Source organism: Rissa tridactyla, chromosome 2 (assembly GCF_028500815.1).
Source record: "Rissa tridactyla isolate bRisTri1 chromosome 2, bRisTri1.patW.cur.20221130, whole genome shotgun sequence".
NCBI lineage: Eukaryota > Metazoa > Chordata > Aves > Charadriiformes > Laridae > Rissa > Rissa tridactyla.
Window position 1 is genome coordinate 3,181,665 of NC_071467.1, and position 21,886 is coordinate 3,203,550.

A 21,886-nucleotide genomic window follows, 5' to 3' on the forward strand; every position below is an offset into this window, starting at 1 on the left:
AATTGCCACTTGTCATCCCTGCTCGGAGCGCTGAGGAGCTCAATTTAATACCTCCAGCTTTCATAAACAAAGCTGATCACTAGGATTACTGAGAGTATCGGACACGCTTTATTGATGAGGTGATTGACTTATCACTGCCTTGGATGCATTTTTTTTTTTTTTATATTGGCTCGGTGCTTTTATTTTCCCAATTCAGACACAACAATACGTTTCTAAAAAAGGATGGGTCAAATCAAGAGACGCTAAGATAAATCCAGGCATAATGCCACTAAAATCTGCAGCTATTGCACATATACCCGGGTGGAACTGATGCAGGAATGCAGTGCGAATTATTGAAAATCAGCTCTTTAGAGCTCGTGATTTCTCCTTGTGACGTACCAGACCTGCCAGATAGTCACCAGCTTGGGAAATGATGAAAACATCTTTTTTATGTCAGAATCTGCTAGGTCCCGGAATTCGCGTTTCTCTTGGACTTTAAATAGACTGAAATAAGGTTGTTCAGGGATTAACTGGCATTCTCCAGCCTCCTTTTATTGTTGCTATAATATCTTTTTTATTAAATTGCTCACAGGTAACAACATACAGATATGCTGCGATAAGCTCTCCGAGCTGTACTGTTTTCAGGGAATCTTAGGTCACCGTCATGGATCTCTGGAAATAAGAAATAAGAATCAGCCTTGTTTTTGAGAAGCATTGAGACCAACTTCCATTTGTTCCTGCACTCCTCGCAGTTGACTGGTTTGGTATATAAGGCATTTTTATCAAAGAAGAAAAGCACTCTTCCAACTGTGCAATTGTCCAATTAATTTGGGATTGAAAAGTTAAGTACTGCTAAAAAACCAGCTATATTTTCTCTGGAAGTCTTCAGAAAAGCTATACCCCCAGCCCACGTACTGAAAATAACAGGAAAAAGATAGAAAAAGGTTGTAGTAATCAGAGGGGGGAATAATTTCTTATTGAGATCTGAAAAGAAATTGGAGCAAATGCAGAAAGAGAATTCTGAAAAGAAATGTGTTGGTTTTTTTTTTTTTGCAAAAGTGGAGACACCTTAAGCACAGGAGAAGGGGAAAAAACTAATCTAAATAAATAGTTCCTAGACTATTTTAAAATCCGGATAAATTTATTCATACATACTCCAGAACAAGTATTCAGGCTTTCTTCTTCGTGCTATTGCAATGATAAATTGCTCTTTATTCTTCCCTTACTGCTATATTAGAAAAGCTTTGCTGCCACGTGCACATGGCTTTTGGGAGTGACATAGCAACTGTGTGTTAATGAGATAAATTAAGCAGTCATTGACGCTTTCTTGTGATATGCTATTTAATTACCTCTCTTTTCCTGAACCTGTCAACACTTCCAGTCAATCCAAAACAGGAGAGAAATTAATAATAATTTCGATTTTATAAGAAGTGATGTTAAGATCGCAAAACAAATTGTAACCTGAGAAATCCACATGATGATCCTTTATTCTTCATGCAAGTTATTTGTTTTCTCCTGCTTTGTGGAAAAGTCCTGCAGTATTTAATAAAAATGAAACCCCACGGGGTTATATATATAGGGTGCAACAGAGAGCTACCAAGATGATTAGGGGACTCGAACACCTCTCTTATGAAGAAAGACTGAGGGATTTGGGTCTTTTTAGTCTGGAAAAAAGATGGCTGAGGGGGGATCTTATCAATGCTTATAAATACTTAAAGGGTGGGTGTCAGGAGGATGGGGCCACTCTTTCTTCAGTGGTGGCCCAGTGACAAGACAAGAGATAACGGGCACAAACTTGAACATAGGAAGATCCATCTAAACATGAGGAGGAACTCCTTTCCTTTGAGGGTGGCAGAGCCCTGGCACAGGCTGCCCAGAGAGGTGGTGGAGTCTCCGTCTCTGGAGACATTCAAAACCCGCCTGGACGTGTTCCTGTGCAACCTGCTCTGGGTGACCCTGCTTTGGCAGGGGGGTTGGACTAGATGGTCTCCAGAGGTCCCTTCCAACCCTATGATTCTAAGATTCTATATCTAAGCATGTAATAGGATGTAACAGAAATTTATAGAATCATAGAATCATTTAGGCTGGAAAAGATCTTTAAGATCATTGAGTCCAACTGTTATGTTTGTTGTGTTTTTCTTTTTTTTTCTTAAATTCCAATTCAGTAGGAGAGAGATTGTGTTTTTAATATTGTCTAAGATATTTGACAATCACAGTTTATCATTTTCTATAAAATCTTTGATATAATTTTCATGCTTTATCATGTGGGCGACATAAAGAATGTGGCAATAGAGGCTGATGAAAAGCCAGGAGGTATCATTATAGCAAAACCAAATCAACACAGCTTAGGAAAAAGTAACCAAGAGAACAACAGGATACCTTTCTATACTTTAATAGCACTGCTATTAAAAGGTTATGATTTAAGATGATTCGCAAAACAAAACCAGTGGGCCAAAAGGAAACTCCTTCCAAACACTGGAAGAAATCCCCTAAAGACATAGTCAACCTAACTGGATAATCATCTCTGCAGGAAAGAGGTGAATGCATCATTGCTGAGTTTATTTAAATTCAGGTAGAGTTCCTCTGATGCCTCCCACTTCATCGTTGTAGAGGAACCGGGGCAGTTTTCCAAAGTAGAAACATGCCAACAACTTCACCCCTGAGTCACCTTCGCCAAACTCCTCCAGGTAGGCTGGTCTGACCTCCGTGAGTTTGGCTCACCCTGAATGAAATCACTGCTTCCACCTTGGGAAATGCCAAGCAGCAGCTGGCAAATGGTCAACCTCCTCTCACTAAAGGACGACATACATAAAGATTGAATGGTTTAAATCCTCCCCCTCTACTCTGCCCTGGTGAGGCCGCATCTGGAGTACTGTGTCCAGTTCTGGGCCCCCCAGTTCAAGGATGGGGAACTACGGGAGAGAGTCCAGCAGAGGGCTACAGAGATGATCAATGGAATGGAACACCTCTCTCATGTGGAAAGGTTGAGAGACCTGGGTCTGTTTAGCCTGGAGAAGAGAAGACTGAGAGGGGATCTCATCAACACTTATCAATATCTAAAGGGTGGGTGTCAGGGGGATGGGGCCAGACTCCTTTCAGCGGTGCCCAGTGACAGGACAAGGGGCGACGGACACAAGCTGGAACACAGGAAATTCCATCTCAACATGACGAAAAACTTCTTTCCTTTGAGGGAGGCAGAGCCCTGGCACAGGCTGCCCAGAGTGGTGGAGTCTCCTTCTCTGGAGATATTCAAAACCCACCTGGATGCGTTCCTGTCCAACCTGTTCTAGGTGACCCTGCTTTGGCTTGGTTGGACTGGATGATCTCCAGAGGTCCCTTCTAACCCCTACCATCCTGGGATTCTGTGAAATCAAGCTTTGGTCCTTAGGGCTTTTTGGTCCCCATACATCTGACTGTATATTTTTCAGATTTATAGATGCTATTGCTAAGGGATGGAACAAAGATGTTAATTATTGGGGTTTTTTCCTCAATTCAGAGAAAACATCATCTCAGATGATGCAATACACCTTGCCTGAAGAAGGCCTGATTTCCACACCATGCCAAAAACCTACCCTTGCCTCTTTTTGAACGCTGTAACAGATAACAAGGACCAGTCCTGATGCACACGATACGGAGGTTTGCAAAAGCCCAAATCCCTGAGGAGAAAAAAAGTCCCAAGAGAATGCACGGTACTATTATTGTATGAATAACACGCTTATTGATTAAGCAGTATTTCTTCAACTACAAAATGCAAAACCAGCAAGATGCAGCCTGCAAAGCAAAGCAATCATATGAGTTTTATCTCACTGTAATTTTTATGATTGCTGTCCCTTTGTCTGTGTCTTATATTGATACGTTTATATATTTCTTTTCTTACTTACTTTCATGAGGCTCACACCAAAAGTAAATATGATTTGTACTGAGAATTACTGAAAATTTTGCACAGTGCTTTTGAACTGTAATCTATCCTTCTTGCAGGATTAACCTGCCCTTTCTTTCCCCTTAAGTGCCCCAAAAAACCACCCAGCAACACACAGTGTGTTGCACGTGTAACTGTAGTCAGAGGATTTTGCAGACGACAAGCAGGACAGCTGTATTTTGATATCAATGCCTTTTTATGGCCCTTCTCCTAAGGGGTTTTCTTTAGAGTCCACAGAAATAAATTATTTACCAATGCAGCAAAAGATGGAGGAAACTGCTCTGATAGCTGTTTGGTGCTGTAAAAACCTGAAGTTTATGGAGGCTCAGGTGGCCCCTCAGCCCTTTTAAAACTTTTTTTGGCAGGGCTACTGGTGCAGAACTACATGTCTGAGAAGGCAGCTGGCTTGCCAACCCCTTGTTAAAATGAATTGTTGTTTAAAGGCCCTATCAAGAATAATCCTTGCTTTATAACTCCTTTTGCAAAGCCAACCACCAAGAAAAGCTGCTGTCACTTTGCAAATAAAAAGCAAAAACCCCTCCCAGGTACAGCGTGAGTTGGACTGAACGGCCCCGTGCGCCAGGCTGCTCTATCGAAGCACTTTGTCGATGAACCTCCAGTCCCGGTCAGCAATTTGTGGTGTTTTGAACAGCACAAGTAGCTTTAGTAGGAGCAGGTTGGTGATTTTTATTTACTTATTTCTGTTCTTTAGTGGTAGGCACTGCGTGATTATAAAGGAGGGCGCAAACCTGCCCACAAAGAGCTTATGCTGCTCCCAGGAGTAACGAAGAGTATCTGTTAACGATTAAAGGAGAACTGGCTCCTCAGCTGAGGAAATCAAAGGCTAACCACATCACTCACAGTCCCACTCCCACCAAAGGCTAACCACATCAGTCATGGTCCCAGCCTGGGGCTCCTCACAAAGTAGACCCCTGTGGTTGGATGCCTGAGGGAAGGTAGTTGAGATGTTCAGCCCACCATTTTCTACGATATACAGGAGGGGAGCAGCAGGGCCCGTGGGGTCTGGCAGGACTGAGGGGAGAGGGAAGTACCTCTCCATCTTACAGGCCTGAGGAAATGGGATGGGGGGGATCCCCAGGACTGGAAGAACAGCAGGGAGCCCATGAAGGGACTGGGGGGCTGAGGGGGTGGCGGGCGGCCCTCAGGGAGGGGAAACCTGGCTTGGGGAGCGTGGCTGCAGGACGGCCATGAAGATTATTAGAGGGCTGGAACCCCTCTGCTGTGAGAACAGGCTGAGAGAGTTGGGGGCGTTCAGCCTGGAGAAAAGGCGTCTCCGGGGAGGCCTTAGAACCCCTTCCAGTCCCTGAAGGGGCTCCAGGAAAGCTGCAGAGGGACTCTTGATCAGGGAGCATAGCGATAGGACGAGGGGGAATGGTTTTAAACTGAAAGAGAGGAGATTTAGATTAGATATTAGGAAGAAATTCTTTACTATGAGGGTGGTGATGCACTGGAACAGGTTGCCAGAGAAATTGTGGAAGCCCTTTCCCTGGAGGTGTTCAAGGCCAGGCTGGATGAGGCTTTGAGCAAGCTGGTGTAGTGGGAGGTGTCCCTGCCGATGGCAAGGGGATTGGAACTGGATTATCTTCAAGGTCCCTTCCAACCCAAACCATTCTGCGATTTTGTGATTCTGTGAAGGCGGGACCCGCTGAGCCTTGGGGGGGGAGGTCTATCGAATCCCCGCGCAGGGATGAGAAGGGAGGAGGAGGGTGGGGAACGGACAACAGAGACGGGAGATACAGCGAAGAGCTCCCGTAGTTCTGAGGGAGGCGGGGAAGGTACTGAGGGACGGTGGGCGGGACCCCCGACGCGCACGGCTCGCTCCCTCTGGTGATTGGTCGCCAGAGAGAGTGGGCGGGGCGGCGCCGCGCGGTGCCCGCCGGGAGCTGTAGTCCGCTTGGGGCGGGCGGGCGGCGGCACCTGCGGGCAGGGGACTCCGGGGTGGGCGGGGCGGGGCGGGGGGAGGCGAACACGTGGTCAAGGGCGGGTCCGCCGCCGGTCACGTGATGTTTGGGTGCCGGCGGCAGGGCGCAGCCTCGCGGCGAGGGGCGCGCGGCGACAGGTGAGGGGCGCGCGCAGGGGCGGTGGTGTGTGCTGGGCCTTCCCCGCCCCCTCCCCCTTTACCCCCCCTCCCCCGTGTGTGTGACAGGGGGTGGGGACAGGGACAGGGTGTGTGTGACACGGGGACAGGGCTGGCCTAGCACAGGGGGTGTGTGTGACACGGGGACAGGGCTGGCCTGGCACAGGGGGTGTGTGTGACACGGGGACAGGGCTGGCCTGGCACAGGGGGTGTGTGTGTGTGTGTCACGGGGACAGAGCTGGCCTGGCACAGGGTGGGGGGGTGCGTGTGACACAGGGATATGGCTGGCCTGGCACAGGGGGTGTGTGTGTGTGACTTGGGGACAGGGCTGGCCTGGCACAGGGTGTGTGTGTGTGTGACATGGGGACAGGGCTGGCCTGGCACAGCGTGTGTGTGTGTGGCACAGGGACAGGGCTGGCCTGGCACAGGGTGTGTGTGTGTGTGACATGGGGACACAGCTGGCTTGGCACCTGGTTTGTCTGACACGGGGACAGGGCTGGCCTGGCACAGGGTGTGTGTGTGGCACAGGGACAGGGCTGGCCTGGCACAGGGGGTGTGTGTGGGGCACAGGGACAGGGCTGGCCTGGCACAGGGTGTGTGTGTGTGTGACATGGGGACAGGGCTGGCCTCGCACAGGGTGTGTGTGTGTGACATGGGGATAGGGCTGGCCTGGCACCTGGTTTGTCTGACACGGGGACAGGGCTGGCCTGGCACAGGGGTGTGAGCAAGGAGGGACACGCGTGCTGAGGTGCCGTGCTCTCCCAAAGACCACACTTGTGTCCCATGTGGCTCGTGACAAGGCAAAGAGAGGAGGTCCCTGCTCTGTCGCCAGCAGTCACCATGACACTGTCCCATGGTTGCTTAGTGCAATGCAACATTGATGTGTCAACCTCCGGTGCGAAGGCAACGTTGGGAACTGCTCCGTGAGCCGTGTTGTAGTTAAATAACAGGTTTTGTGTCAGTTTTAACCTCACGGAGGGTATAATGCTATTTATTTATTATTTTTTTTCCTTCCAGGCTAATTCAGGAAGCTTTAGCCAGAAATGAGTCAGTGAGATGGACTTGCAAGTGCAAGGAGAGGAAAGAAAACTACTTTTAAATGTGTAAAGTGCCACTTTTTACAATATCCTTCACTGACTGCAGAAAGGGTTTTTTTTGTTGCTTCAAGGTGTTTGTGGTTCAAAGCTTTTAATAAAAGCTCCCTGTCGTTCACGGTACAATTAACCTGCAGCATCTGGTGCTGGAGTGGACTTTTCTGGGGAAATCGTGTTTTTTCACTGAATTGCTTGGTGTCTTTGTGCGCATATCAAAAACCAGAGGGTTTGGAAACCTAAAAGCGTGTGTTCCTTCTTCCACCCTCACACCGCATACGCGCTACGAAACCTCTGCTTGTTGGCATTGGAAATATGCCGTGACATTTGCAGCTCGGGATGCGTCCTCGTGTCTGGGAGCGCCCCGTAAACAAGCAGTCGTCTGTTTGGAAACACGTGCGTGGGGTGGTGGCCTGCAGTTTTGCTCTTTGTGCTTCCTTCTGCTAAATCCTAAATTTTTACTAGCTGCGTGGTGCGTGGACTGGGAAGGCAGGACTAAACTACAAGGGTTTTTTTTCCCTTTTTTTCTTCATCCCGTAGTAATAAGATTTACATTTTATCCAGCATTTACCCTTTTTTCCAGGTTGGTGTTTCCCTTTGCAATGGGTCTGTGAATACGCGATGCCTCATCCTTCCTTGTTGATCTCTTTATTGCTCTGGTCCAGGAGTCGATGCAGATGGTTCAGGTCTTTAAATCAACGATGACTCAGGCCAGCTGCTGTCTGGCCGCTCAGTCCCTTCCTGCTCCACTGTCTTCTCCATTTGCAATGCCCTTTTCCATCTCATCTAATCTCATCTCCAGGTTGGTCTCTGGCCTTTTTCCAGGGTGCTAATGACGCGCTGATTTCCTATCTCCAGCCATCAGCCCAGCAACAAATAACCCCTATTGCTTTCTCCAAAGCCTCCTGCCTTGCTGGTTTGCTTGTGTATATTAATGCAATTAAAAATTTGCACAGCCACCACTGATGTGGCTTTGATGGACATCAGAGAGGCTGAACAGCGCAACTACATGTCCTACTGCAATCCTGGCTCCTCAGTCAGATCTCCGTCTCTTGTTACCTCCTGCCATAGTGTCTAAAACAAGACTGAGCTTTTGGATCATAGAATGGTTTGGGTTGGAAGGGGCCTTAAAGACCATCTAATTCCAAACCCTATGTCCCTGGGCAGACACACCTCCCATTAGACCAGGTTTCTCAAAGCCCCGACCAGCCTGGCCTTGAACACCTCCAGGGATGGGGCATCCACAGCTTCCCTGGGCAACCTGTTCCAGTGTCTCACCACCCTCATAGTGAATTTTTTTTTCATAGTATCTAGTCTAAATCTCCCCTCTTTCAGTTTAAAACCATTATCCCTCAATTTATTGCTCCACTCCTTGATCAAGAGTCCTTCCCCATCTCTCCTGTAGCCCCTTTAAGTACTGGAAAGGACTGTAAGGTCTCCCCAGAGCCTTCTCTTCTTCAGACTGAACAACTCCAACTCTCTCAGCCTGTTTTCGTAGGAGAGGTTCTCCAGCCCTATGGTTGTCTTCATGGCCTCCTCTAAACCCCTCCAACAGGTCATGTCTTTTTTGTGCTGTGGGGTCCAAAGCTGGGCGCAGTATTGCAGGTGCGGTCTTACCAGAGCGGAGCAGAAGGGCAGAATCACCTCCCTCGCCCTGCTGGCCACACTTCTCTTGATGCAGCCCAGGATGAGGTTGGCTCTCCCGGCTGCACGTGCATGTTGCTGGCTCATGGTGAGCTTCTCATCCACCCACACCCCCAAGTCCTTCTCCTCAGGGCTGCTCTCAATCCATTCTCTGCCCAGCCTGTATTTGTGCTTGGGATTGCCGTGACCCAGGTGCAGGACCTTGCACTTGACCTGGTTGAACTCTATGAGGTTTGGACGGATCCACCTCTCAAGCCTGTCCATGTCCCTCTGGATGGCATCCCTTCCCTCCAGCACGTTGACCGTGCCATGCAGCTTGGTGTCATTGGCAAACTTGCTGTAGAATGTAGATTCTATTGATGTAGAGTCATAGAATTCTGCCTCCCTCCTAGATGGGCATTGGCAGTTGCTTGGTTCAAAGGAATTTCTGCAGTATAACGCTGTGCCGCTGCAGTTTGGCTGGAACGCTGTGCCGCTGCAGTTTGGCTGGTGCCTGTTGTGCAACCACTGCAAATTATTTAGCCGAGGTTGGCTACCAAGACTGGTAGAAAAAAGATTTTGATATTAAAGCCTTTTACTCTCATCCTCTCTTGTGCAAGAAACCTTATTCCTTTTCTCACAACTTGCTTGTTTTTTTTTTTTAATTTTTTTTTCATTTTAAACCTCTCATATTTTGCTCCTCACCACGCAACTCTCTGGTGTGACCGGGTCTCCTTGCCAGCAAGACGGCTGTTCTGGGGCTGGAGATCCTCTGCTGAGCATGCAGGAGAAATCAAACTTCTCTGTCTTGATAAATTTGCACATCGATATTACAGCACTTAAAATCTAATTTAAAAAAAAAAAAAAAGGAAAAAGAAGTAGGCAAGCTGAAAATGAATGAGTCTGTGCTTCCCCTTGCTTATAAATATATATCAAATGGTATTTTGAATTACTGGTTCTTCTGGGAATTCAGGGATATTTAAATAGCAAGTGTGAAAGGGTAAATAATATCAAGATAAAAATAATACTTTCAATTCACTGACTGTGCCATAAACACATTCTGCTAGATGAAAATGGAAAGAACTTTTAAGAAAAAATCCAATTTACTTTTCCTGTCTTTGTTATCCTCTTTCCTACACTTCAGCTAGTTTGGGCGGTGGGGTTGGTAGTGGCTCTCGCTTGGCTTTTTGTGGACTGTCTGGGGGTTGCTGGAACTGCAGGGGATCATGGAAATCCGTGACACCGGAGGGTTTTGTGTGGGCAGGAGGAGCATCTCCCCATGTTTGATGTAGGGTTGGAGTCATCATCATCAGGGCAAAGGCTGCTTCCACTGAAAAAGACTTGAGCATCCAGGTCTGATCCCCAGGAGAGCTGACGGATTGATGGATGGATGAATGGATGGACTGGGTCCTTCCACCCAGATCGTTGTTGTTGATGTCTCCCTGACCGTAAGAGCGGATGCATTTGCGGATGGCATGATCCATTTGGTCTAAATTTCGCACAGATATTTAAGCATGAGCTTAACTCCGAAAATTAAGCATCAAGTGCCTGCAAGCAGGCATTTTTTTGGGGAAATAATAGAATCATAGAATGGTTAGAGTTGGAAGGGACCTTAAAGATCATCTAGTTCCAACCCTGCTGCCCTGGGCAGGGACACCTCCCACTAGACCAGGTTGCTCAAAGCCCCATCCAGCCTGGTCTTGGCTGGACTTCCAAGTTCTTGCAGAACTTGTCCTTCAGCAGCATCACCAGCCCTTCAAATTGCATTTTTTTATTTATTTTGAGCATACTTTTTGACACGCGCAAATAAAATCTGGCCACAAACTTGTGTTGGCGTTGCCAGCAGTGGCGTTAAGCGTTGCAAGGATGGAGGGAAGCTGGTACCCATCACTTGGTTTAGAGCGCCCAGAAAGCTATGTGTAAAATCTGTGCTATCGCCCTATTGCGAAGGAGCTGGAAGTGTGTGTCCTTTTGCTGTCAGAAAGGTTATTTGTGGTTTTTAATAACACACTGTGTTTCCAAAGGAATATGGTAAAGATAAGAATCCTACTCTCTCTTTTTTTTTTTCTGCTTGCCTTGCAAATGATGGTATGTAAGATTAAAATAATGCAAAAGAGTTAAATTAATCTGATTTAACACTTGCGGGGAGGTTTCTATTTAAAACTTCTTTTTCTTCGTAGTGTCACTAGTCAGGAAATTCAGTAGGCAGGTGCCATCTCTTTGTTGCAGTGCTTGGGCATGTCTCTGCTTTTCAGTGTTTCTGATGATGGAAAAAATAGCATTTAACTCAAAAAAAAAAAAAAAGGGGGCAGGGTGGAATTTTTTTTTTTTTCATGTCCATTTTGCTTGCAGCGCCATTAGAAAGCAAAGATTGCAGCGGTGATCAGTTTCTTTTTTAAGTATATTCTGAAGATGGGTACAAAAAAAGAAGAAATGGTGTATGAGACTTGTGGTTTTTTTTTTTTTTTTTTTCTGGGATGCAGAGCTGTGGGGAAAAACTCTCCCAAGGGCAGTTTAGGTGCGTTGGTTACTCATCTGCTGGGATGCTGCAAGCGAAATCTGCAAAACATTTTCCATCTTCTCCTTGAATGAAGTCAAACTCAGCTGCAATACCTATACTTCCATTCTTTTAGTAAATTTACTTTTTTTTTTTTTTATAGTAAGTGCTCATGTTGGGTTAAGCTGCGTTTTCTTTGCTGTCTCTGTAATCTCCTCCCCAAATAAAAGCAGAAAATATCTGCAAAATGGTTTATACTCTTCATTGTGTGGCACATGTTTTGTTCTTCTTCTGCTGTCGCCCCTGCTGCAAAAACCACGCGTTGCAAAAACATGATTTTTTTTTTGAGGTTATCGGGGACTTTATTTGTCTTCCTTCCCCTGCTACATACATTTATTATGACTGTTGTCTTGAATAACTTGGCCATGTATTTTTTTATTTCCTGTAGGACTCCTCCATCATCTGGTGCATGGAGTAAAGGAATGCAGGAGACACCCATGCTATAGGGTTTTATTCCAACCCTGTAGGTTGCCACAGTCCTTATTTCTGTAAAATAAAACATATTTTTCCTTCCATGAGGGGCTTTGATCATACTCGTTGCTGAAGCTCGTTGCTTTTTTTTTTAGTTTATAATAAATCTTCTTGTGATGCTTCTGTGTGGAGAAGGGAGGTGCCTCCTTCATTTTTTTTCTGCATGTGAAAACCAGGCAGATTTGGAGGTGTTGTGACCCAAATTTTTGGATTAACCCATTTCTTTTCTGTGTGAGATGCCAGACACTCGAATATGGTACGAGGGAACTCCCAAACTTGCTATTACTGGCTGCTTTGTAGAAAAATCTCATACGAGCAGATAGCTCAGGAGCTCTGTGGCGGAGACATGCACAGCCAAGAACGCTCTTAATTATTTATTTTTTGCCCTGAAATTCCCTTATTTATTTACCAGCATGTGGTGTCTTATGACTGTGACCACAGTCTGCATGCAGTAGCGTTCACTGTGCAGCTGTTTTGCTCCAATTTTGGGTTGTCTTAGGGGGGGAAAAAAAGTCCTCCTGGGAGGTTTGGGGAAGACTGGGACGATGTCTCACCAGATTTTTGAGCTCTGCAGTGGTGACTTCGGGTTAAGGTAAAACTAACTGCAGGGAAAATCCAGGCTGTGCTCTGCAAAGACAGAGTTTTTCATGTAAAAAATGCAGCTTCTGGTCAAAATTTCCCCCTTGAATTTTGTCCTTGCTTATTTTCAGTCCTTAAAAATTGAAATTTTTAATGCGACTAGTTTGGAAAACATACTAGCGGCTAAAAGAAGGGCTTTTTATCAGAGGGAGCAGTGGTTGCGACTAACTGTAGATAATTGCAATTATGTTGGAGAGGAAATATTAGCAAATGCTTTGCAGCATCCCGTGTCACAGCCTGGAGATGCTTGTTACGCTCCGAGCTCTTCTAATTTTGGAGAGGGGAGAAAAAAACCGCTGCCACGCATCTGTTTGGCGATGGTGAAGGTGGATGATGCTGCAGGAACTGTGCTGACTTGCAGGGTACCACCTTGTTTAATATAACGCCGTACATGACATATTTTCTTTGTTTGCTATTTTTTGTCATTTCATCTGACTGGAAATAGGAGCCGCAGACAGCGATCACTTGAGTTTGTGTAATTTTGCCGTTGCTTCTGTTGAAGCATCCCTTTTCCAACATGTGGGCTTGATTTTTTGAAGGGGTATGATGCAAATTATTTGCTTACAATGCTGGTTGCGCACAGGGACCGTTCAACGTCCCGCCGGTGATTGAAAGTCCCTCTTTGTCCCTTCTGTTCGCGGTGGAATCTTTATTAATGAGAAATCGAACTTTTTTTTTTTTAATGGTAATTGCTGCAACGACTTGGAAGTTACTTCCAATGAACTGCATTTTCTATTCCCAGCTAATGAAAAAAATAATTAAAAATCATGTGGCTGTATGAGAGTAGGTGCTGTGATTTAAGGCATAGATTGATCTATGTTGTTTTTTACCATCTTCCATGTAGCTCCATCCTTCTGTTGGGAGCTGCAGATCTTGAGCTTTTCCTTCTTGCAAAGCGAAGCAAGAGATAAACCTTATACAGCCTTTGACTTTCTTCTTTTCCCCAACAAAACAATTGATTTATGATCCCTTGTCACACTATTAGCTTTCTAGACTCTTACAAGAACCTCCTAAGTTGTAAAATACCTAAATTATACAACTTTAAACAGTGCTAAGTAGCTTGAGATGTGATTTGTCTTTCCCAAATGTTTTGATGTCATCTGTCTTCTGCCTGGTGTATCCCCAGCCGCTCTCTGACCTAAGTGCCTGCCGCTGCTGGAGAGACCCTAATTTCAGTCCCAACAAATATTCTCGTGCAGGTAGTGACCAGGAATGGATACTCAGACTGAAAACTGCCAAATCCCTCAGCCTTTCATCATAAGAGAGGTGTTCCAGTCCCCTAATCATCTTGGTAGCCCTTTGCTCTACCCTCTCCAGCAGTTCCCTGTCCTTCTTGAACCAGGGAGCCCAGAACTGGACACCGCACTCCAGATGCGGCCTCACCAAGGCAGAGTAGAGGGGGAGGATGACCTCCCTCAACCTGCTGGCCACACTCTTCTTGATGCATCCCAGGAGACCATTGGCCTTCTTGGCCACGAGGGCACATTGCTGGCTCATGGTCGTTCTGTTGTCCACCAGGACTCCCAGGTCTCTTTCCACAGAGCTGCTCTCCAGGAGGTCAGCCCCTAACCTGATGCTCACCATCCTCTTCCATACCGTTTCGTACAGATTGTAAAGGTATCCAGATTTGTAGTGACGGTAAAAAATCAAGTCATTTTACTAGGACAGTTTTACTAATGATAAATATAGCAAAAAAAAATAATATTAAAATGGTGGTGCTTAAAGTTGTATTGAGGCCACTGCATGTTGGTGGCTCAATTTCTCAGTGTCAAGGACCTTCTGCTTCCATTAACTGCAAGTGGCTGAAGATAGAAATAGGTGGCAAAACGTGGGTGTCGCAGCCCCAGAAATGCTGCCCTAAGCTTTTTGATGCTTCTGGTTTAGAGAACGACCGCGTGCTTTCCAAAGCTCTCTTTAAGTGTTGATCATCCAAGTTTCATAGGTATGGGTTGTTTTTCTAAAAATGTAATGGTTTGCAGAGCCAGACTGCTCCCTTGGAGCTGCATCTTAGCAAATGGTGTAACCAGTAACCAGTTGCAGTATTAGAATAAAATGGGATGCTGCGACTGCCTTGTCTTTGAATTTGAAAAAACAGATTGATGGTCTCACTACAGATATTTTCCTGGTTATCATCTTGAGAGCTTCAAGCAGAAGGGTTTCTTCTCCTTTTCCCCAAACATGGGGCAATGGAAGAGATTTCAATTCTATTTGTTTTATTTTTTTTCTCCCCTCGTGGAAATACCAGCAGTTTAAAGATCCTCCTCTTTGTGCGTGGAAACCAAGATGTGCCTTTTTTTTTTTTTTCTCTCTTTGCACGTTATTTGGGCATATCTTTGTTCCGCTTTGTATATAGAGATGTGTCATGGGCTCTGAGGTCTACAGGCTTGCTCTTCTCTCTTTGTCCAGTTCCTTTCCTAATGCGTTGTGTTTGACATCCTTTTTTAAATTGATTAGAGTTTGTTATAATCCCATACTTGGAAAGAAGGCTGTGGGTCTTGTGGGTTTGTGAGGCATTTGAACGCAGAATACAAAGAGCGGGCAGACAGCAGCCTGGAGGTCCTCCTGTCCTCAGGACACTCACCTCCTGCCTCCCTGCACCTCCTGGCTTTGAACATCCCTTTTCCTTTGGCCTCTGGCAAAACCGGAAGGAGCTTTTGCATTTTTCTCAGTGGTTTCTTCATGGGCTTGAGATGCTGCTTCTTCAGCCCCCTATAGCCTGCCTCAGATGCTATATCCTCTTGCAGGGAGGGTTCAGCTTTTGCTGCTTTTCTTTGCTGGAGGAAAGGAGATCAAAAATATAAAGCTTTGCTTTTTGTAAGCAAATTGATTTTCAAAATGTGTGGTTCTTCCTGGTTTGGGGCAATAATGTATGTCCTTGGAAGCAGGCAGTGGCCTTGAGGGTAGGGCAATGAGTGGTCTTCACCACTCTTTTACATGCAGATGGAGCTCCTTGGCTGCCTCCTTCCACAGCAGCTTTGCTGGAGGAAGACTTATGGACCTGATGTCCTTCTTGCTCCTCTCCTGTAGCCCAAAGAGGCAGGTAGTTGTCATGGTCAGTTAAGGGCTGAGTGGACGTCATCTGAGTGGAGGTCATCTTGATGGACGTCAACTCAAAGCCTACCAGCCTTGTGATAAAGCTCTTGTAGTTGGGTGAGGAAATGTTTTCTGGTGGTTCATCATGCTCCATTTCCATTACTTGCCTTCCTGGGCAGATTGAGGCTGGTTATTTTGCCTGACCATCTGCACATCACTTCGCAAAGTTGTTCTTCTAAGCAGACGAGGGTGACCTTGCACCTGCTGATTCAGTAGCCGGGCTCTGATGCTGGCTCCCTGTGTTGCCTCTCATAAATAACTCTCGTTTTCTGCGTTCATTTCCAGGACCTGTTTACGCCTTGCCAAAAATAATTACAACCTCCGAGACCGGGATTTGCTGGGTGAGGAGGAGGAGGGCACAGCAAAACCTGCAATCTATGTTTTTTCTTGCGCTTTCATCAACATGGTGCTGCCAGTGGGACTAGGATCTCCCTTCTGGGGCATGAATCAGGCTGCGCTCATGTTCGCCCGGGATCACTTCTGTTCTGTGCATGAGGTTTCTTTCCCATCCTCTGCTCAGCATCATCTTAAATTCATGTCCCGGGCGATGCCTCCCTTGCCTGTTTTATTACCTCTTAATGTGTTTTCCCAAGTATATCTCGCGCTCGGATAAACCTCTCCTGCTTTCTTTGGCTCTTTCTGCAGTCTTCCTCCTCCAGCTGCTGTGTGCGTCCTTTCTTCATCCATGCAGAGGTACTTTTCTGCTTTTCAGCCTGTTTTTTCGAGCACTTTGGAGCCCATGCATCCTCCTCGAGAGGCGGATGGATGCTGGCGCTCCCGGTTTTACATCGGAGCCGGCGTTAGGTGTGGTCATGTGTGGAGCCGGCGGGGAAGGCAAGAATATTTTTAGCGTGCACTTCTGTGCGCCGCTCAGGGGGCCACCCACAGTTGAGTATGAAAATAATAGCAGGGACATTGGGTAAGCTCCGCAGCAAAATGTTGATATGCAAATTGCCGTCTTAAGAGCAAACCTCAAGGCGATTTTTTTGGCAATGCAGGCAAGGCTCTGGAGCAGTGTGTTTTGAATAAAGATTACAGCAAGGGATTTTGCCTGGAGGGCACGCTCGTCTTATTTATTCTGAAGCTTAGCAGAGCTGGTAATTCAGTGTTGGAAGCCAACAGGGTGAAATGTATGCACCTTTAAAAAGGTATCAGATTAGCACTGGCAAAACAAAGTGTAACATCACCTCTGTAACTTGAATTTCCAGGTTTGCAGAAGCAATAAATTCGATTGCGTTTAATTTGCAAGTGATTCCTGGGCATTGTCCAGGGAAGAGATGGCTCTGATGGCTGCAGAGCTGGTTTGGGAGATTTGGAGGCATTATCTGGTAATAAATGAGCTTGTGGCAGCTGATCTGTGCTGCTTTAACTTTTACCTTCAAGTTGATGATAGGCACCTTGGCTGTTTGAAACTTTTCAAGAAGGAATTGGATAAAATATGATCACTTTTTTGTTTGTTTTAGTTTTTTGGTTACTCTGCTGATAGTGGCGCTGCTGGGAAGGAAATGGCAATAAACGAGGAGAACCAAAGCAGGGGTTTCACGGTTCTTGCTTTGCAGCTGTTCAGGCTGGTCCTGTGTCCATCAGTACAAGGCAGAGGTACCGTTTCTCCTTCTTTCTGCCCCCAAGCTCAGTTGTATTTATCAGCTACAGCTGGGCAGCTGTGTGGGTTTTGTGGTAGGTAAAGCAGTTATCCTACTTCAGTAAAGACAGGGAGCGTCGCGGGAGATCAAGAGGAGCTATTACATGCCGTGGGACCGCTGGCCAAAGGTTGTTCTGTTTAATATTTGAGCACTGAAAGTAGATGGCAATTCTAACCTCTTGACAATGCCTTCTGCGCTGGCATATCTTCTATTCTTACCCACTCTTGCCTAATATTCCTGTTTTATCCTTGATCCTTCTTTTGAACTTATTTGGCTTGTGGTGTCTCTTTGTCTTATTATTAAATGATGTATTTAAGATGTGCTTGATGACTTGAACACTATCAAGAGCTCAGGTTCTTCCCTCCTCTCACACACATCCTCCATAATTAGATTATAGACAAAGTTATTAAACGTTTCCTATGTGCTGGTGATGGGCTTAATTTGGTAGATGTTTCCTGGACAGAGTTGACCAAATGCTTTTTGCCTGTGGACCACTACAGCATCCTCAGCCATTGGATGGGAAGGCTGGAAGACTGCATCTGCAATGCTTTTATCCCTTGTGTGTGGTTTCTCAGGGACTTAAATACCCTGTGCTGAGGTGTGCGTTGGGCTTGTACACCCCATCAAATCATCACGGGCCATGCTTGGACTTGAGTGAAGCCAACATGCCCGACAGAACACTGGGAGAACATGCCCTGGAGCTTGGTTTTCTTTGTTGTACATCACACTAACATTAGCTTTTTAGAAGTCTTGGTTGACGACTTCAGAGTTCAGTTGAAATTTTCAGTTGAAATTGAGGAATCTGTGCCCAATACTGCCAAGTTTTGTATAATGGATTTTTAGGTACTACTGATAGTAAGAGATAACTTGATGTGTGAGTGCTGCTGTGCTTGTTTAGGGTATAACAGCTGAATATGCAAATTTGGTAGAATTACTTGCAAATTGAGAGTTAAGAGACAGAGTTCTGTGGACTTGCCCCAGTGAAGTGACTGAGAAGTGGATTTGAGTCCTTGCATTTATTCCAATTCTTGAGGAGCAAGTACAGTGGTTCTTGCTAATTTGTGGCTGTTTTCGTTATTCTTATATTGTGAAGGCCGGGCATTACTGGGAGAAAGAAAAGTTTGTATAACAATAAATACGTTGCTCTAGGTTTGGAAATGGTATTAAATGAGGCAAATTCTTGTAGTTTTATTTTTGTGTTGTTGTTTGTGGTGTGAGGTTTTTTTTTATTATTATTAGTTCTCTGAGATTGGTACAAATCCGTACCGTTTAGAGGCTGGAGAAGGATGATCTGCGGTGAAAATAGAAGTAGCTGGTGGCGAATTTTGCTTTCTTTCAATGTGGCATGGAAGAACCAGGTGGCTGAGGCTTTGTGGGAACTCGTTCTCCTGACTTTGATATAAGTTTCTGTTGATCAGCTCTTAGTTCATGTCCTTTTACTTTAATTATACGTTCCAACACCATAAGACTTTTAAATATCAATTTTTGAGAGTGTTCTCTGCCAAAACTGCATGGTTTAAGTGCAGATCCTGTTGGCAGGCATCTAAGGAGCTTCCTTCTTTTGCAACCCCGTCCTCTCTTGCCTCCTTAAAAGTCAAACAGCATTTGATAAAATAGCAGAGCTTTTTAAAACATGCGAAGAAAGTACACAGAAACTCGGTGCGGTGCTCTCATGAGCGTGGAGTCCTGTGAAGATCACCATGTCCTGCTTGCATCTCAACAGTGCCAAGTGAGTAAAAGAAAAACATCTTCCTAGCTTGGTTCAGGCTTGTCTTGAATCTTCTTTGTGTCTGTCCTTTGCGGAATCCTGCATCTCTGTGGTGTTAAACACAAGGTGCCGGTTACGTCTTGCAGAGTCCTTCTTCTGCTGCCCTATGCCTCGTTCAGTTGTTGACTCTTCCCTACAAGGTCATGAATCTCGGTTCCTGGCTTTCATAGAATCATGAAATGGTTTAGGTTGGAAGGGACCTTACAGATCATCCAGTTCCAACTCCCCTGCCATGGGCAGGGACACCTTCCATTAGACCAGGTTGCTCAAAGCCCCATCTGGCCTGGCCTTGAACTCTTCCAGAGATGAGGCCTCAAAAACTTCCCTGGGCAGCCTGTTCCAGTGCCTCGCCACCGTTATAGTGAAAAAATAGTGACTTTGTCATGCTCCAAGTCACTGTTGCTCTGTACTTAGTCCCTCTTGATGACATCACCTATGAACATTTGTAGGGATGTTCTTAATTTTCCCCAGATCTTGTTTTTTTGATGGGATACCTTCAGGGAACCTTAGCGACGACTGTCATGTCGGTGTTTCTTTCTCTCCAGATTGTCTCTGCATTCCCTCATGTTTCCCATCCAATCTGTGTTCTCTTTCTGCATTCAATCTCCTATTTTAAGGTCTTTAACGCAGGAATCATCTCCTTACTCTGTGTTTATACACCACTCAGTGTGATGCAGACGTGATTCCAAAGTGCTGCTGTTGATAATACCTTTCAAATAGTTTGTTGTTGTAGTTAGCAATCTTGGGAATGCTGCCCTTTATATATGTATACGTGTGTGTGTGTGTGTCTGTATGTGTGTGTCTGTGTATGTATATATGTATGTGTTGTGTGTATGTAGATATATAAATATATGTTGGACCAGGACAAAAGTTAAGACATTGTAGCATGTTAACATTTGAAAATCTCAGAAATAATAAAAGCTATATATTTTTTTCTGTCCCTGCCTTGGCTCCTTTGGTAGTTGTGATATCAGCTGCTTTGTGTGGGGAAGCTGAAATGGTGAACTCTGATCTCACCGGGTAAGAAACATTTTTCTAAAGCTGTGCATTTAGACTAATTCTGTCTGCCATACAATGTGCTGAGGATTTGTGATCCTCAGCAGGCATTTGACAGATCTTAACTAGTTATGCTATGTCTTGTCAATCAAAATTAAACGCCTACCTCACTCCTTCCTACTTTCTCTCTCTTGCAGCTTTTTTATTTAGGTTGGTCATTAAAATTGCTCATAACCATAGAAACGAGGAAAACCCGCCCCTTACTTTCCAGATCTTTAGCGTGATATTCCTGTACTGACATCATGTGAGTTATATACACGATAGCTTAAAAAAAAACTCAAAAAAACTTGCAGGTAGGCAGAGTTGTCATTAATTCCTCCCTATAATGGAGTTGTTCCTACGGATGCTAGCCAAAAATCATGTCCCTCTTGCATTCCTGTACAGGGTGCAGGAGGAGACACCCTGGTGTGGAGGAACCACCTGACAAGATAGAGAAGAAAACAGATAGATACGTGGGATGGGAAGGGTGGGAGGATGAGATAAGGAGAAGATGGGTCAGCAAGAAGTCGCATGAGCGACGTAGTGCGTGTTGATAATTTCAATATTGTTTTTCATCCTTCTAGGGCTTTGTGCACGGTTGGGTGCTCTGAGAGATGGGCATAGTATTGAGACTTCTGTAAAACTGGGCTACCACGTTTCTACGGTTGAGGATCTGAATCCCCACTTGGCAGGATGGGATGTGTTGTGGCTTAGCTTTTTCTGAAAAATTAAAATATTCACTGTTTTTCCTTTGCGGAAGCAGTTTAAAACCATTTGACCCAAGGCTATGTGAAGGTAATAGAAACTCTTACCTTAGGATCCATGAGCATCCCACAATTTCAGTGCTGGACTCTGTGCTGGACAAATAGCGCTGTTTTCATTTGGAGCAGTATTGTTACATGTGAGATTGCTTGAGACAAGATTTCTGACTTTTTTCCCCACCTGAAGTTGCACTACATCACATGAATATTAGGGTGGGGATTTTGTTGTTGTTGTTGTTGTTGTTTTTTTTTTTTTTTTTACAAATGGAAGGAGTAATCAGATGAAAATAGTTAACTGCAGCTGTCAGCATTGTTCTCTATAACTCAGCTCACTTTTGCACTTTTTATGAATTATGGAAACTTCGTAGCACATGGAAAGTGATACTGTGTCCAGCTTTGGAGCCCTCAGCACAGGAAAGACATGGACCTGTTGGAGTGAGTCCAGAGGAGGTCACAAAGATGATCCACTCTGCTATGGGGACAGGCTGAGAGAGTCGGGTTTGTTCGGCCTGGAGAAGAGAAGGCTCCGGGGAGACCTTAGAGCCCCTTCCAGTCCCTGAAGGGGCCTTATAAGACAGTTGGGGACAAACCTTTTGGCAGGGTTTATTGCGATAAGACAAAGGGTAATGGCTTTAAACTATAAGAGGGGACATTTAGACTAGATAGAAGGAAGAAATTCTTTACGATGAGGGTGGTGAAACACTGTCCCAGGTTGCCCAGAGTGAGGTGGTAGATGCCCCATCCCTGGAAGCATTCCAGGTCAGGTTGGACGGGGCTCTGAGCAACCTGGTCTAGCAGAAGATGCTGGGGGGTTGGACTAGGTGACCTTTAAAGGTCCCTTCCAACCCAAGCTATTTTGTGATTCTATGAAATGGGTTTATTACATCATTAAGTAGATCTCCAGAGTTATCTGAGCTATCAGATCTTCACGGATGCTGTTCGAAAATAAGCAGTCGCGTATCTGTCTATACCTATATGTTATCTCTGCCTATTGCTCTATACACAACCACTTAGCACTGGTGAGGCTGCATCTCGAACACTGTGTCCAGTTTTGGGCCCCTTGCTACAGGAAAGACACTGAGGTGCTGGAGCGAGTCCAGAGAAGGTGAACGAAGCAGGTGAGGGGTCTGCAGCACAAGTCTTATGAGGACCGGCTGAGGGAGCTGGGGTTCTTCAGCCTGGAGAAAAGGAGGCTGAGGGGAGACCTTC

The 21,886-nt window shown here is 45.5% G+C and overlaps 1 protein-coding gene across 5 annotated transcripts in view; it reads left to right on the forward strand.

The window, feature by feature from the left end:
- The first annotated feature begins 5,898 nt into the window (after nt 1-5,898).
- TSNARE1 (t-SNARE domain containing 1) overlaps nt 5,899-21,886 on the forward strand; it is a 511,576-nt gene continuing 495,588 nt past the window's right edge. For 2 of the 5 annotated variants that reach the window (XM_054191276.1, XM_054191275.1), the window contains exon 1: nt 5,899-5,978. The gene's annotated coding sequence lies outside the window, so the exon portion shown is untranslated. Of the gene's footprint in view, nt 5,979-7,013; nt 7,100-7,670; nt 7,890-21,886 lie in introns of all 5 variants that reach the window. The other 3 variants (XM_054191280.1, XM_054191274.1, XM_054191278.1) reach the window with 3 other exon arrangements.